At 45.1% G+C, this 13770-nt stretch overlaps 1 non-coding gene across 1 annotated transcript; it reads left to right on the top strand.

Annotated features, from left to right (window-relative positions):
- Positions 1–12423: 12423 nt before the first annotated feature.
- Positions 12424–12622, top strand: LOC144502063 (U2 spliceosomal RNA). Its single transcript, XR_013499243.1, has one exon. It is a non-coding gene; the product is annotated as a U2 spliceosomal RNA (small nuclear RNA).
- Positions 12623–13770: the final 1148 nt, after the last annotated feature.

The raw sequence follows: 13770 nt of genomic DNA, 5'->3' as shown, positions 1-13770 counted from the left end.
GAAGTGATTGCAGAGCCTCTGGCTCTGATCTTCAGGTCGTCGTTGGCCTCTGGTATAGTACCAGAAGATTGGAGGTTAGCGAATGTTGTCCCATTGTTTAAGAAGGGGAACAGAGACTTCCCCGGGAATTATAGACCGGTGAGTCTCACTTCTGTTGTCGGCAAGATGTTGGAAAAAATTATAAGGGATAGGATTTATAGTTATTTGGAGAGTAATGAATTGATAGGTGATAGTCAGCATGGTTTTGTGGCAGGTAGGTCGTGCCTTACTAACCTTATTGAGTTTTTTGAGAAAGTGACCAAGGAGGTGGATGGGGGCAGGGCAGTGGACGTGGTATATATGGATTTTAGTAAGGCGTTTGATAAGGTTCACCATGGTAGGCTTCTGCAGAAAATGCAGATGTATGGGATTGGGGGTGATCTAGGAAATTGGATCAGGAATTGGCTAGCGGATAGGAAACAGAGGGTGGTGGTTGATAGTAAATATTCATCATGGAGTGCGGTTACAAGTGGTGTACCTCAGGGATCTGTTTTGGGGCCACTGCTGTTTGTAATATTTATTAATGATCTGGATGAGGGTATAGTTGGGTGGATTAGCAAATTTGCTGATGACACCAAAGTCGGTGGTGTGGTAGACAGTGAGGAAGGGTGTCGTAGTTTGCAGGAAGACTTAGACAGGTTGCAAAGTTGGGCCGAGAGGTGGCGGATGGAGTTTAATGCGGAGAAGTGTGAGGTAATTCACTTTGGTAGGAATAACAGATGTGTTGAGTATAGGGCTAACGGGAGGACTTTGAATAGTGTGGAGGAGCAGAGGGATCTAGGTGTATGTGTGCATAGATCCCTGAAAGTTGGGAATCAAGTAGATAAGGTTGTTAAGAAGGCATATGGTGTCTTGGCGTTTATTGGTAGGGGGATTGAATTTAGGAGTCGTAGCGTTATGTTGCAACTGTACACAACTCTGGTGCGGCCGCACTTGGAGTACTGTGTGCAGTTCTGGTCCCCACATTACAGGAAGGATGTGGAGGCTTTGGAGAGGGTGCAGAGGAGGTTTACCAGGATGTTGCCTGGTATGGAGGGGAGATCCTATGAGGAGAGGCTGAGGGATTTGGGATTGTTTTCGCTGGAAAGGCGGCGGCTAAGAGGGGATCTTATTGAAACATATAAGATGATTAGAGGTTTAGATAGGGTGGATAGTGATAGCCTTTTTCCTCTGATGGAGAAATCCAGCACGAGGGGGCATGGCTTTAAATTGAGGGGGGGTAGTTATAGAACCGATGTCAGGGGTAGGTTCTTTACCCAGAGGGTGGTGAGGGATTGGAATGCCCTGCCAGCATCAGTAGTAAATGCGCCTAGTTTGGGGGCGTTTAAGAGATCCGTAGATAGGTTCATGGACGAAAAGAAATTGGTTTAGGTTGGAGGGTCACAGTTTTTTTTTAACTGGTCGGTGCAACATCGTGGGCCGAAGGGCCTGTTCTGCGCTGTAATGTTCTATGTTCTATGTTCTATGTTCTATAAGCCCATGTATTTACCCTTCTAATGCCTCTGACACTAAGGGTCCTGTTTTACCATTTTGATTCTAAGTGCTGGACAGACTTGAAACTGGGAGCGTTTCAGATCTGACTTTTAGACCCGTTCTCGGGCGCCCCATACACACTCTGCCTGCAAAAATATCAGTGAGTCCGAATCGCCCTTCACAAGACTGTGGGCAGGGCTCAGTGCTCCTGAAACCCTGCAGCTTCTATCGGAGCCTCCAACTGCGCATGTGCAGAAAGAAAATGATTGATTGCTGCTCCCCTGCCACATCTCTCCCAGGCCGATTAATGCCTCCCCCAGCCCCACAGACATTGCCTCACCCCAACAACATTACTGACCCCCTTATCCCCCCCCCCCACCCCCCCACCACCCAGACTGATCGCACCCCGCCCCTTCCCCCCACCGATCCCAGAGTGGCAGCAGACCCCCCCTTACCCTTGACTGATCTCAGGCAAAGTGGCAGCGGACCCCCCTTCCCCCCATTGATCTTGGGCAGAGTGGCAGCAGACCCCCCTTCACCTCCACTGATCTCAAACAGAGTGGCAGTGGACTCCCTCTTCACTCCCCACCAATCTGAAGCAGTGTGGCAGCGGACTCACCTCCACCACCCCCCCCCCCCCGCCCCGGTCCCCCGTCCCCCTCGTCCCCCGTCCCCGTCCCCCCCACACCACCAATCTCAAGCAGAGAGGCATTGGATGCTCGGCACCTACCTCCTCACTAACTGGAGCACCCAAATTAAACTTCGATGGAGCATGTCTGTTTTGAGCCAATTCTGGATGGGCGAATGCAATGGTAAAGGGGGAAGTGCCGGTAAGGTTGGGCGTACAGCCCATAAAGTCAATTTAAATGCATGCAAATGCATTTAAATGGCCGTCGCGCCCATTTCGGGTGGCGGTCCCAATCGCAGTCATTTTCGGACCTTGGTAAAGGGGGAATCGGCGCAGAGGCGAGCGCGGATCGCGCTACTTGCCTCACGCCCGACTTTACCAAGTTTTCGCGCCCATAAGCGGGCGCGACGCGATGGTAAAATCGGGCCCTAAGTGTCAATTTAGCATGGCCAATGTAATCTGTATACCATTGGAGTGTGGGAGGAAACCCATGCAGACATGGGGAGAACATGCAAACTTCACATAGTTCACCCGAGTTCAGAATTGAACCCGGGTCCCTGGCGCTGTGAGGCAGTAGTGCTAACCATATAGTAGCATACTCTAAATGGCACACACAGGGCAGGTTTTTCCAGTCGTGCGTGGTAGCACAGTTGTTAGTACTCCTGCCTGACAGCACCAGAGACCCGGGTTCGATTCCCAGCTTGGGTCACTGTCTATGTGGAATCTGCATGTTCTCCTCACGTCTGCGTGAGTTTGCTCCGGGTGCTCCGGTTTCCTCCTACAGTCTGAAAGACGTGCGGGATAGGTGCATTGGCAGTGCTAAATTCTCCCTCAGTGTACCTGAACAGGTGCCAGAGTGTGGCGACCAGGGGATTTTCACAGTAAATTCATTGCAGTGTTAATGTAAGCCTACTTGTGACATTAATAAATAAACTTTAAATTCCCACTCGAAGTCAATGGACCTTTAAATAATCTATCAAATTTTCCATCCTGCCCGCCACGACTCGCACGGTGGATGGGACTGGAAAATGTACCCCACAGCGTGCTTGCCAGTGGAGAATGTCGGTGTTCACACTGGTGGCTAAGGCATTGTTCGAACAGGTTCCCTTGCTCTGGACGGTGTCCACATTCTTGAGTTTGATTCAAGCTGCAATCTTCCAGGGCCTACGGGCAATATTTCGTCACACACTTAAGTGATACTTTGTAGCTGGTGGAGGGGCTTTGGGGAGTCGGGAGGTGAACCACTCGCCATTGACTTCGAGTGAGAACTCCCAGCCTCTGACCTGCTCTCCTACATTACTAAGATGTTGAAATTAATGACACAGGCAATCTGAGGAATGATTCAAGCTAGTTCCACATGACTTTAATCATTCAAACCTGTGAGAATTGTCTCAATTTTTAGCACGAATCAGGGCTATGCTGATTGCAGTCAAATAAACCTCTCATGGAAAGAAGCAAGCAACTGTGGATGAGCAGAGGGATTTAGTGATCCAAGTGCAGAATCATTAAGATCTAGCAGATGGGCATGAAAATAATTAAAAGAGCTAACTGGAGGTTGGCATTTAACTCCAATGCGCTGAAATATAAAGGGGTGTGTTGTGATTGCCTGGTGCTCTGGCTACAGCTCATTTTGAGTATTAAATTTAGTCTGGGTATTGCACCTCAGGAAGGTTTATAATGACCTTGGGTGCAGCATTCATCGGATTGATACTGGTGACAAAAAGGTTTAAATCGTGAGGAGAGGTTGTGTTGGCAAGACTTAAATTCTCTTGAGTGTCAAAGATCAAGGGTTGATCTCATTGAGGTGTTTAGGGCGATTAAAGGATTTGATAGGATAGAGGGAAATGATCTCTGATGGAGGAGTCAAAAGCAAGAGGAAACAAAGCCAGGAGTTTGAAGATGACATTAGCAATACCTCATACAAAAAATGTGCTGGTAATCTGGAACTCCCTTCCCAAAATACTCACCGGTAGAATGCTCATTCTTTCCCTCTAGTACAAGATGAAGTAATTACCTTAGCAGATTTTCTCTCCGAGCACCAGCACACGGTAATACAACCACAAGCAAGGGATAAAAATGTTCAGCTTTGCTCTTTATGATATTTGTTTTGGAGCTTAACTGTTCAGAAAATTAGCGGAACTATTTCGAGGCTTTCGGTCATCCACCTTTTCTCGTACCTAATTTCGGATTAAAGCACTTCTTCATTCATCATTTTAAAATTAGGACTTCAAATCTGATTACACTTTACTTACGAAATGAGAGTCAATTTGATGGCATCAAGGAATGACTCAAGTGCATAGGACTTCCAGGATTTATTTGCAATCAGGTGATCTGCAATGCAAGTAGGATGAATAAAGATCCTGTCATTTATATTCACGGAACTGGTAACCATTTCAAAATATTCTTATTCATAACATTCACACCCTTCAAACAGAATTAATATGATTCCCAGGTCATGTGTTCATGAGAAAAAGATCACAGCATTTGGCTGATCTTCACAGATTAGGTTTGATTGACAGGAGTTGGAGTGGAACTGCTCTCTTTAATATTGCTGGCTCTCAGACGGTTGTTTATAGCCTATCCTCACACCCATACTGTTTTATTTTACCCTTTGGGAAAGTGGAGGGAAGTGTAGAAGGATTTCTGAGCTGAATCGTGTTGGACACTCCTTCTGTGGCCAACAAATTGTGGACGGAGAAAGAACAGCTACAACAATAATTTAACAACGATAATGGCAATAGTGGCTTTAAAATGGCCATTCTGGCTGAGAGTGAAGCATGCTGGGAATTTTGGTCAACTTAACGATTAAAACCAGATGCAAGTCGTAAAGAGGCTCTGGTCTGGGAGCGTGATCTGAAGCTTCCTGTGTTGGTCAGATCAGGGAAGTTTTTTACATTAACTGAGACATCTGGCTCTGAATTTTATGGCTGCTATGTATGGGACATGTAAAATGAGCTAAGCATCATGGCGCCATTCAAGAATAATTTCCCTGGATGGTCGAGCCATGTGATCAGTTTCTAGTGACACAGTTGGCTGGATAACAGAGAATCTTCTGGAAGCAAGTGGAAAATTGTGGATAAAAGACATGTATGTGAATTCTTTGTTTGGCAGCGATAACTCCAAGAGACCTTCCATCACAACAAGACCTTGTACCCTGAAGGATACTTCAGAGCTAAGAAGATAAATTCTACATCGAGGGTATTTCTTGGCCAATGTTTTCCAAAACTCGGTAGGATCTATTTTCAGTTAAATAGTTAAAGTTGATGTTCAGTTAAAGTTAATATGCAGTTTAAGAGTTAAAGTTTAGTAAGGAGTTAATGACTTACAACTGTTTATGTTTGAGTTGGTACTAGAAGTGTTCAATAAGGGAATAATTGAATTATTGTCCTTGTTTGCCTCATTAAACTGGAATGCTTGGAATATGTTTAAATTAAAGCTGTATAACAAAATCATAGAATCATAGAGATCAACAGCACAGGAAAAGGTCCTTCAGCCCATCACATCTGTGTCAATCAAAGGCAAACTATCTCGCAATTCTAATTCCAATTTTCCAGCACTTGGCCCATAGTCGCATGTGCCTTGGCATTGCAAGTGCACTTCCAAATACTTCTTAAATGTTGAGGGTCTCTGCTTCCACCACCTTCTCTGGCAGTAAGTTCCAAGGCTCCTATCATCCTTTGTGTGAAAGCTTTTTTTTTTCACATCACTTCAGGACCTCTGGCCCCTTACCTTAAATCTATGCCCCCTAGTCATTGATCCCTCCACCAAGGGGAAAATGTTCTCTCTATCGACGCCCCTCATCATTTTATACATAGAAACATAGAAAAACTACAGCACAATACAGGCCCTTCAGCCCACAAAGTTGTGCCGAGCATGTCCCTACCTTAGCAATTACTAGGCTTACCTATAACCCTCTATCTTACTAAGTTCCATGTACTTATCTAAAAATCTCTTAAAAGACCCTATCGAATCCACCTCCACCACCGTTGCTGGCAGCCCATTCCACGCACCCACTGCCCTCTGAGTGAAATATTTACCCCTGACATCTCCTCTGTACCTACTCCCCAACACCTTAAACCTGTGTCCTCTTGTGGCAACCATTTCAGCCCTGGGAAAAAGCCTCTGGCTATCCACTCGATCAATACCTCTCAACATCTTATACACCTCTATCAGGTCACCCCTCATCCTTCGTCTCTCCAAGGAGAAAAGGTCGAGCTCACTCAACCTATCCTCATAAGGCATGCTCCCCAACCCAGGCAACATCCTTGTAAATCTCCTCTGCACCCTTTCTATGGCTTCCATATCCTTCCTGTAATGAGGTGACCAGAACTGAACACAGTACTCCGAGTGGGGTCTGACCAGTGTCTTATATAGCTGCAACATTATCTCACGACTCCTAAACTCAATTCCTCGATTGATGAAGGCCAGTACACTATACGCCTTCTTAACCACAGCCTCAGCCTGCACAGCTGCTTTGAGCGTCCTATGACTCGGACCCCAAGATCCTTCTGATCTTCCACTCTGCCAAGAGTCCTACCATTAATATTACATTCTGCCATCCTATTTGACCTGCCAAAATGAACCACCTCTCACTTATCTGGGTTGAACTCCATCTGCCACTTCTCCGCCCAGTCTTGCATCCTATCAATGTCTCGCTGCAACTTCTGACATCCCTCCACACTATCCACAACACCTCCAACCTTTGTGTCATCAGCAAACTTACCAACCCATCCCTCCACTTCCTCATCCAGGTCATTTATAAAAATCACAAAGAGTAAGGGTCCCAGAACAGGTCCTTGGGGCACTCCACTGATGACCGACCTCCATGCAGAATATGACCCATCTATAACCACTCTTTGCCTTCTGTGGGCAAGCCAGTTCTGGATCCACAAAGCAATGTCCCCTTGGATCCCATGCCCCCTCACTTTCTCAATAAGCCTTGCATGGGGCACCTTATCAAATGCCTTGCTGAAGTCCATATATACTACATCTACTGCTCTTCCTTCATCAATGTGTTTAGTCACATCCTCAAAAAATTCAATCAGGCTCGTAAGGCATTTGACAAAGCCATGCTGACTATTCTTAATCATATTATATCTCTCCAAATGTTCATAAATCCTGCCTCTCAGGATCTTCTCCATCAACTTACCAACCACTGAGATTAGACTCACTGGTCTATAATTTCCAGGGCTATCTCTACTCCCTTTCTTGAATAAAGGAACAACATCCGCAATCCTCCAATCCTCCGAAACCTCTCCCGTCTCCATTGATGATGCAAAGATCATCGCCAGAGGCTGAGCAATCTCCTCCCTCGCCTCCCACAGGAGCCTGGGGTACATCCCATCCGGTCCCGGCGACGTATCTAACTTGATGCTTTTCAAAAGCTCCAACACATCCTCTTTCTTAATATCTACATGCTCAAGCTTTTCAGTCCGCTGCAAGTCTGCACTGCAGCCACCAAGGATCCTTTTCCATAGTGAATACTGAAGTACAGTATTCATTAAGTGCCTCTGCTATTTCTTCCGGTTCTATACAAACTTTCCTACCATCACACTTGATAGGTCCTATTCTTTCACGTCTTATTCTCTTACTCTTCACATACTTGTAGAATGCCTTGGGGTTTTCCTTAATCCTGCCTGCCAAGGCCTTCTCATGACCCCTTCTGGCTCTCCTAATTTCCTTCTTAAGATCCTTCCTATTAGCCGTATACTCTTCAAGATCTCTAACATTACCTCGCTCCCTGAACCTTTTGTAAGCTTTTCTTTTCTTCTTGACTAGATTCATTACAGTCTTTGTACACCACGGTTCCTGTAACCTACCATAACTTCCCTGTCTCATTGGAACGTTGCTATCTCAATCATGTCAATCATATCCCCCTTCAGTCTCCTCTACTCCATGGAAAACAACCCCACTCTATCCAATCTCTCTTCATAACTAAAACTCTCCAGCCCAGGCAACATCCTAGGTAAATCCTTCCTATGATGTATGTTCCAGAATTGAACACAATACTCTAACCAACATTTTATATAACTGTGGCCTAACCAACTTCCCTGGTTTTAAACTCTATGCCATGGCTAATAAAGACAAGTATATCACATGCACACTGATGCCCCTCTGATTCTTGGTGCTTCCCAGGTTCCTGCCTTTCAAAAGATCATAAGACCATAAAGCAAAGGAGCAGAATTAGGCCACTTGGCCCATCGAGTCTGCTCCACCATTCAATCATGGCTGATATTTTTCTCATCTCCCTTCTCCTGCCTTTTCCCAAAATCCCTGATCCCCTTGTTAATCAAGAACTTATCTATCTCTGTCTTAAAGACATTCAATGACCTGGCCTCCACAGCCTTCTGTGGCAAAAAGTTCCACAGATTCACCACTCTCTGGCTGAAGAAATTCCTCCTCATCTCTGTTTGAAAGGATCATCCCTTTAGTCTGAGGTTGTGCCCTCGTGTTCTAGTTTTCCCTACTAGTGGAAACATCCTCTCCACATCCACTCTATCCAGGCCTCGCAGTAACCTATAAGATCCCCCCTCATCCTTCTTAACTCCGACGAGTACAGACCCAGAGTCCTCAACCATTCCTCATATGACAAGCTCTTCATTCCAAGGATCATTCTTGTGAACCTCCTCTAGACCCTTTCCAAGGCCAACATATCCTTTCTTAGATACGGGGCCCAAAACTGCTCACAATACTCCAGATGGGGTCTGACCAGAGCCTCATACAGCCTCAGAAGTACATCCCTGCTCTTGTATTCTAGCCCTCTCAACATGAATGCTAACATTGCATTTGCCGTCCTAACTGCCAACTGAATCTGCACGTTAACCTTAAGAGAATCCTGAACAAGACTCCCAAGTCCCTTTGTGCTTAAGATTTCCTAAGCATTTCCCTATTTAGAAAATAGTCTGCGCCCCATTCCTCCTTCCAAAGTGCATAACCTCACACTTTTCCACATTGTATTCCATCTGCTACTTCTTTGCCCACTCTCCTAACCTGTCCAAGTCCTTCTGCAGCCCCCCTGCTTCCTCAATACTACCTGTCCCTCTACATATCTTTGTATCATCTGCTAACTTAGCAACAGTGCCTTCAGTTCCTTCTTCCAAATCGTTAATGTATATTGTGAAAAGTTGTGGTCCCAGCACCGACCCCTGAGGCACACCACTAGTCACTGGCTGCCATCTTGAAAAATACCTCTTTATCCCCACTCCCTGCCTTCTGCCAGTCAGCCAATCCTCTATCCATGCTAGGATCTTACCCTGAACACCATGGGCTCTTGGCTTATTTAATAGTCTCCTATCCGGCACCTTGTCAAAGGCCTTCTGGAAATCTAAATAAATCACGTACACTGGTTCTCCTTTATCTAACTTCCTTGTTATCTCCTCAAAGAACTCTAACAGATTTTTCATGTCTGACAAAGTCATGCTGACTCAGTCCTATTTTATCATGCATTTCCAAGTACTCCACAATCTCATCTTTAATAATGGACTCTGATATCTTGCCAATGATCGAAGTCAGGCTAACCGGCCTATAATTTCCCATCTGCTGCCTCCCTCCCTTCTTAAACAGCGGTGTTACATTAGCTACTTTCCAGTCCTCTGGGACCCTCCATGCCTCCAGTGATTCCTGAAAGATCTCACCACCAATGCCTCCACAATTTCCTCACCTATCTCTTTTAGAACCCTGGGGTGTAGTCCATCCGGTCCAGATGATTTATCCACCTTCAGACCTTTCAGTTTCCCCAGAACCTTCTCCTTAGTGATGGCCACTACACTCACCTGTGCTCCCTGACTCTCCTGAAGCTCTGGCATCCCACTGGTGTCTTCCACCATGAAGACTGGTGCAAAGTAACTATTCAGTTCCTCTGCCATTTCTTTGTTTTCTATTATTACTTCTCCAGCCTCATTTTCCAGTGGTCAAATGTATACTTTTGCCTCTCTCTTACCTTTTATATATTGAAAAAACTCTTACTATCTTCTTTTATATTACTAGCTAGCTTACACTCATATTTCATCTTCTCCCCCTTTATTGCTTTTTTAGTTGCCCTCTGCTCGCTTTTAAAGGCTTCCCAATCCTCTGGCTTCCCACTAATCCTCGCCACTTTGTATGCTTTTTCTTTTGCTTTTATGCTGTCCTCGACTTCCCTCATCAGCCATGGATGCCTCGTCCTCTCCTTAGCATGTTTCCTCCTCCTTGGGATGAATTTCTGTTGTGCCTCCCGAATAACCCCCAAAAACTCCTGCCATTGCTGTTCCACGGTCTTCCCTGCTCGGCTCCCTTTCCAATCAACTTTGGCCAGCTCCTCCCTCATGTCTTTGTAGTTACCTTTATGTAATTGTAATACCTTTACATCTGATTCCAGCTTTTCCCTCTCAAACTGCAGGGTAAATTCTATCATATTGTGGTCACTGCTCCCTAAGGGTTCCTTCACCTTAAATTCCCGAATCAAGTCTGCCTCATTACACATAACCAAATCCAGAATAGTCTGTTCCCTGGTAGGCTCTGTCACAAGCTGCTCCAAAAAAACCATCTCTTAGACATTCCACAAATTCCTTTTCTTGGGATCCATTACCTACCTGATTTTCCCAGTCCACCTGCATATTGAAGTCCTCCATGATTATTGCAATATTGCCTTTCTATATTTCTTTTCTATCTCCTGATTTATTTTCTGCCCTGCATCCTGATTACTGCAAGGGGGCCTGTACATAACTCCCATCAGGGTCTTTTTACCTTTGCGATTCCTCAACTCTACCCACAGAGATTCTATGCCTTCTGACCTTATATCCCTTCTTGCTATTGATTTACCTTCATTCTTTCCACACAATGCAACCCCGTGCTCTTTGTCCATCTGCCTGTCCTTTTGATAGGACACATATCCTTAGATATTTAGATCCCAGCCCTGATCCCCTTGCAGTCATGTCTCTGTAATGCCCACAACAATTTTAATGTATGTATTTCATTATGAATTCCCTTGCCTTGTTTGTCCTGCTCCAGTGTATCATCTCACACTTATCCGGATTGAATTCTATTTGCCACAGATCAGCCCATCTATATCCTCCTGTAATCTAAGGCTATCCTCCTCATTATTTTCCACCCTATAACATTTCCTATCATCTGCAAACTTACTAAGCAACCTTCCGACATTCAATTCCAAATCATTTATATAAACTACAAACAGCAAGGGCCCCAATACTGATCCCTACAGGACTCCACTGGACACAGTCCTCCAGTCAGAAAATCACCCTTTTGACCATTACCCTCTGCTTCCTGCCACTCAGCTAATTCTGGATCCAATTTGCTAAATTTCCTTGGATCCCATGGCTCACTGTTAGGCTCCCATGTGGGACCTTATCAAAAGCCTCATTGCCCTCATCTACACATCTGGTCACCTCTTTGTAAAATTCAATCACGTTGATCAAACATGACCTCCCCTTAAGAAAACCACGCTGACTGTTCTTGATTAATCGCTGCCTCTCCAAATGCAGATTAATTCTATTTCTCAGCATTGCTTCCAATAGTTTTCCCACCAGTGAGGTTAGACTGACTGGTCTGTAGTTTCCTGGACAGTCCCTTCCTCCCTTCTTAAATAATGATACCACAATGGCTACCCTCTGGCACCTCTTCTGCGTCGATGGTAGTCATGATGTGGAGATGCCGGCGTTGGACTGGGGTAAGCACAGTAAGAAGTCTCACAACACCAGGTTAAAGTCCAACCCTAAAATGTAACCCAATGACTTCAGCCAAGCACAGCATGTCGATACTACACTTGGTCTTAGCCAAAAGGCCGAGAAGCGATTTGTACAGGGATAGTGCAGGGAGGGGGGATTGAGATTGATTGGATTACTCTACAGAGAGTCAGCATGAAGTCAATGGGCTGAATGTCTTCCTTCTGGACCCATTGGACTTTAACCTGGTGTTGTGAGACTTCTTACCTCTTCTGCAGCCAGAGAGGAATTGAAAATTATTGTCAGTGCTCATGATATTTCCTGCCTTGCCTCAGTCAGCCTGGGATACATTTTATCCAGTCCTGGAGATTTATCTTACCTCCCCAGACTTAATTAGGAGAAGTCAGGAAGGCAATGGGTTCTCCAATCTATGCCCTCTCACCCCATTATACGACCACCCTCACCCCACCCCCCAGCCCATTCACTCCTGGGGGTGCGTGAATTTCCAACCATAGAGCCATTATGGCACAGAAGGAAGACATTCAGCCCATTGACTTCATGCTGACTCTCTGTAGAGTAATCCAATCAATCTCAATCCCCCCTCCCTGCACTATCCCTGTACAAATCGCTTCTCGGCCTTTTGGCTAAGACCAAGTGTAGTATCGACATGCTGTGCTTGGCTGAAGTCATTGGGTTACATTTTAGCTTCATTTGAAGCAATTTTTAAAAGCAGCGTCTTGGCCTTTTGGCTAAGATGCAAATGAGATCAAGCCTTGGAGGAGGAGCTATGCCTACTCCAATCAGCTTGGATCATGTAGATCAAGCCCAAGACAGGAGGTGAGAGCCCTGTCTTGTCAGCTTGGATCGGGAATGTCTCAACTTGTTGAGACTCTGAATTGGACTTGGTTTGATTGAATTGGAATAAAAATACAAAAAACTGCAGTTTTGGATTTGCAGATAGTGGTATGAACCAAGAAAAAACAATTAGAGCAATTGAGACAAAGCTCTATGAGAAGCTAAGTGCCAGGTCAAACAGGAAAATGGGCCAGAATTAGCCTCACGGCAACGAAAGTAAGATCTTCCATTTGACTCCTGTCTGCAATGCCAAATGCTTTGCATCCCATGGGGCCCAGTTACGATAGATAATGCTCTCTAGCTGTGTTAGTCCAACCTTGAAGTGATGAAAAGACATGCAAAGTATCAGAATGGCACTCCTGGGTCATTTAGACACCATAATAACATGTTTCATTTAGGGGCTTTCTTCAGCCTCTGGAAAAGTCAATCATATACAAGCAGGACAGAGAGCCTGTGTTGCAGTTCTCTGCTCCTTTTCAGTTTCTTCAACACCCAAGAGAATTGGCAGGCAGATATGGCAAAGGAAAGATCAGCTTCAGCGTATTTTTTCATGTAATCTTTGGTAACAAATTGCAACTCTTGGCATTTCATCCTTATTTTATTATTTTACTAACCTGCATTCAGAGATGGATTTGCGCGCCCGAGGCATTTGAGAGGAGTTTGGAATTTCATCTTCTTGTGGTTGAGAGGGAAACCAGTAACGTGGGGTGGGGGGGGGGGGGGGGGGGGGGGTGTTATCCAGGGGATAGGGCGGAGGAGTGATATTGAAAGAAAAGCTTATCAGAGGGTAGGAAATTGACACTCTGCGAAATAAACGCTAAACAAATGCTGGGTACAATGCCACCCCATTACCAAAAATAAATCCTTTGGAACATCCTTTAGAAATGTAAATCAAAATAAAATCAGATCATCATTATGCAGTTATAGCATGTCTTTAATATATTAAGGTATTCTGAGCCATTTCACGCGAATTTAATCAGATAGTAACTTGATAGAAGACATTAGGACAAGTGTTTGCAAGCTTGGTCAAACAGGTGGGTTTTAAGAAACATCAATAAAGGATCTGAAGAGTTGGGGAACTTTAAGGGGGAAATTCCAGGGATTAGGGACTTCATT

The sequence above is a fragment of the Mustelus asterias genome, chromosome 1 (assembly GCF_964213995.1).
Source record: "Mustelus asterias chromosome 1, sMusAst1.hap1.1, whole genome shotgun sequence".
NCBI classification, from domain to species: domain Eukaryota; kingdom Metazoa; phylum Chordata; class Chondrichthyes; order Carcharhiniformes; family Triakidae; genus Mustelus; species Mustelus asterias.
Note: the sequence above shows the minus strand (reverse complement) of the source record. Positions and strands in the feature narration are given on the sequence as shown.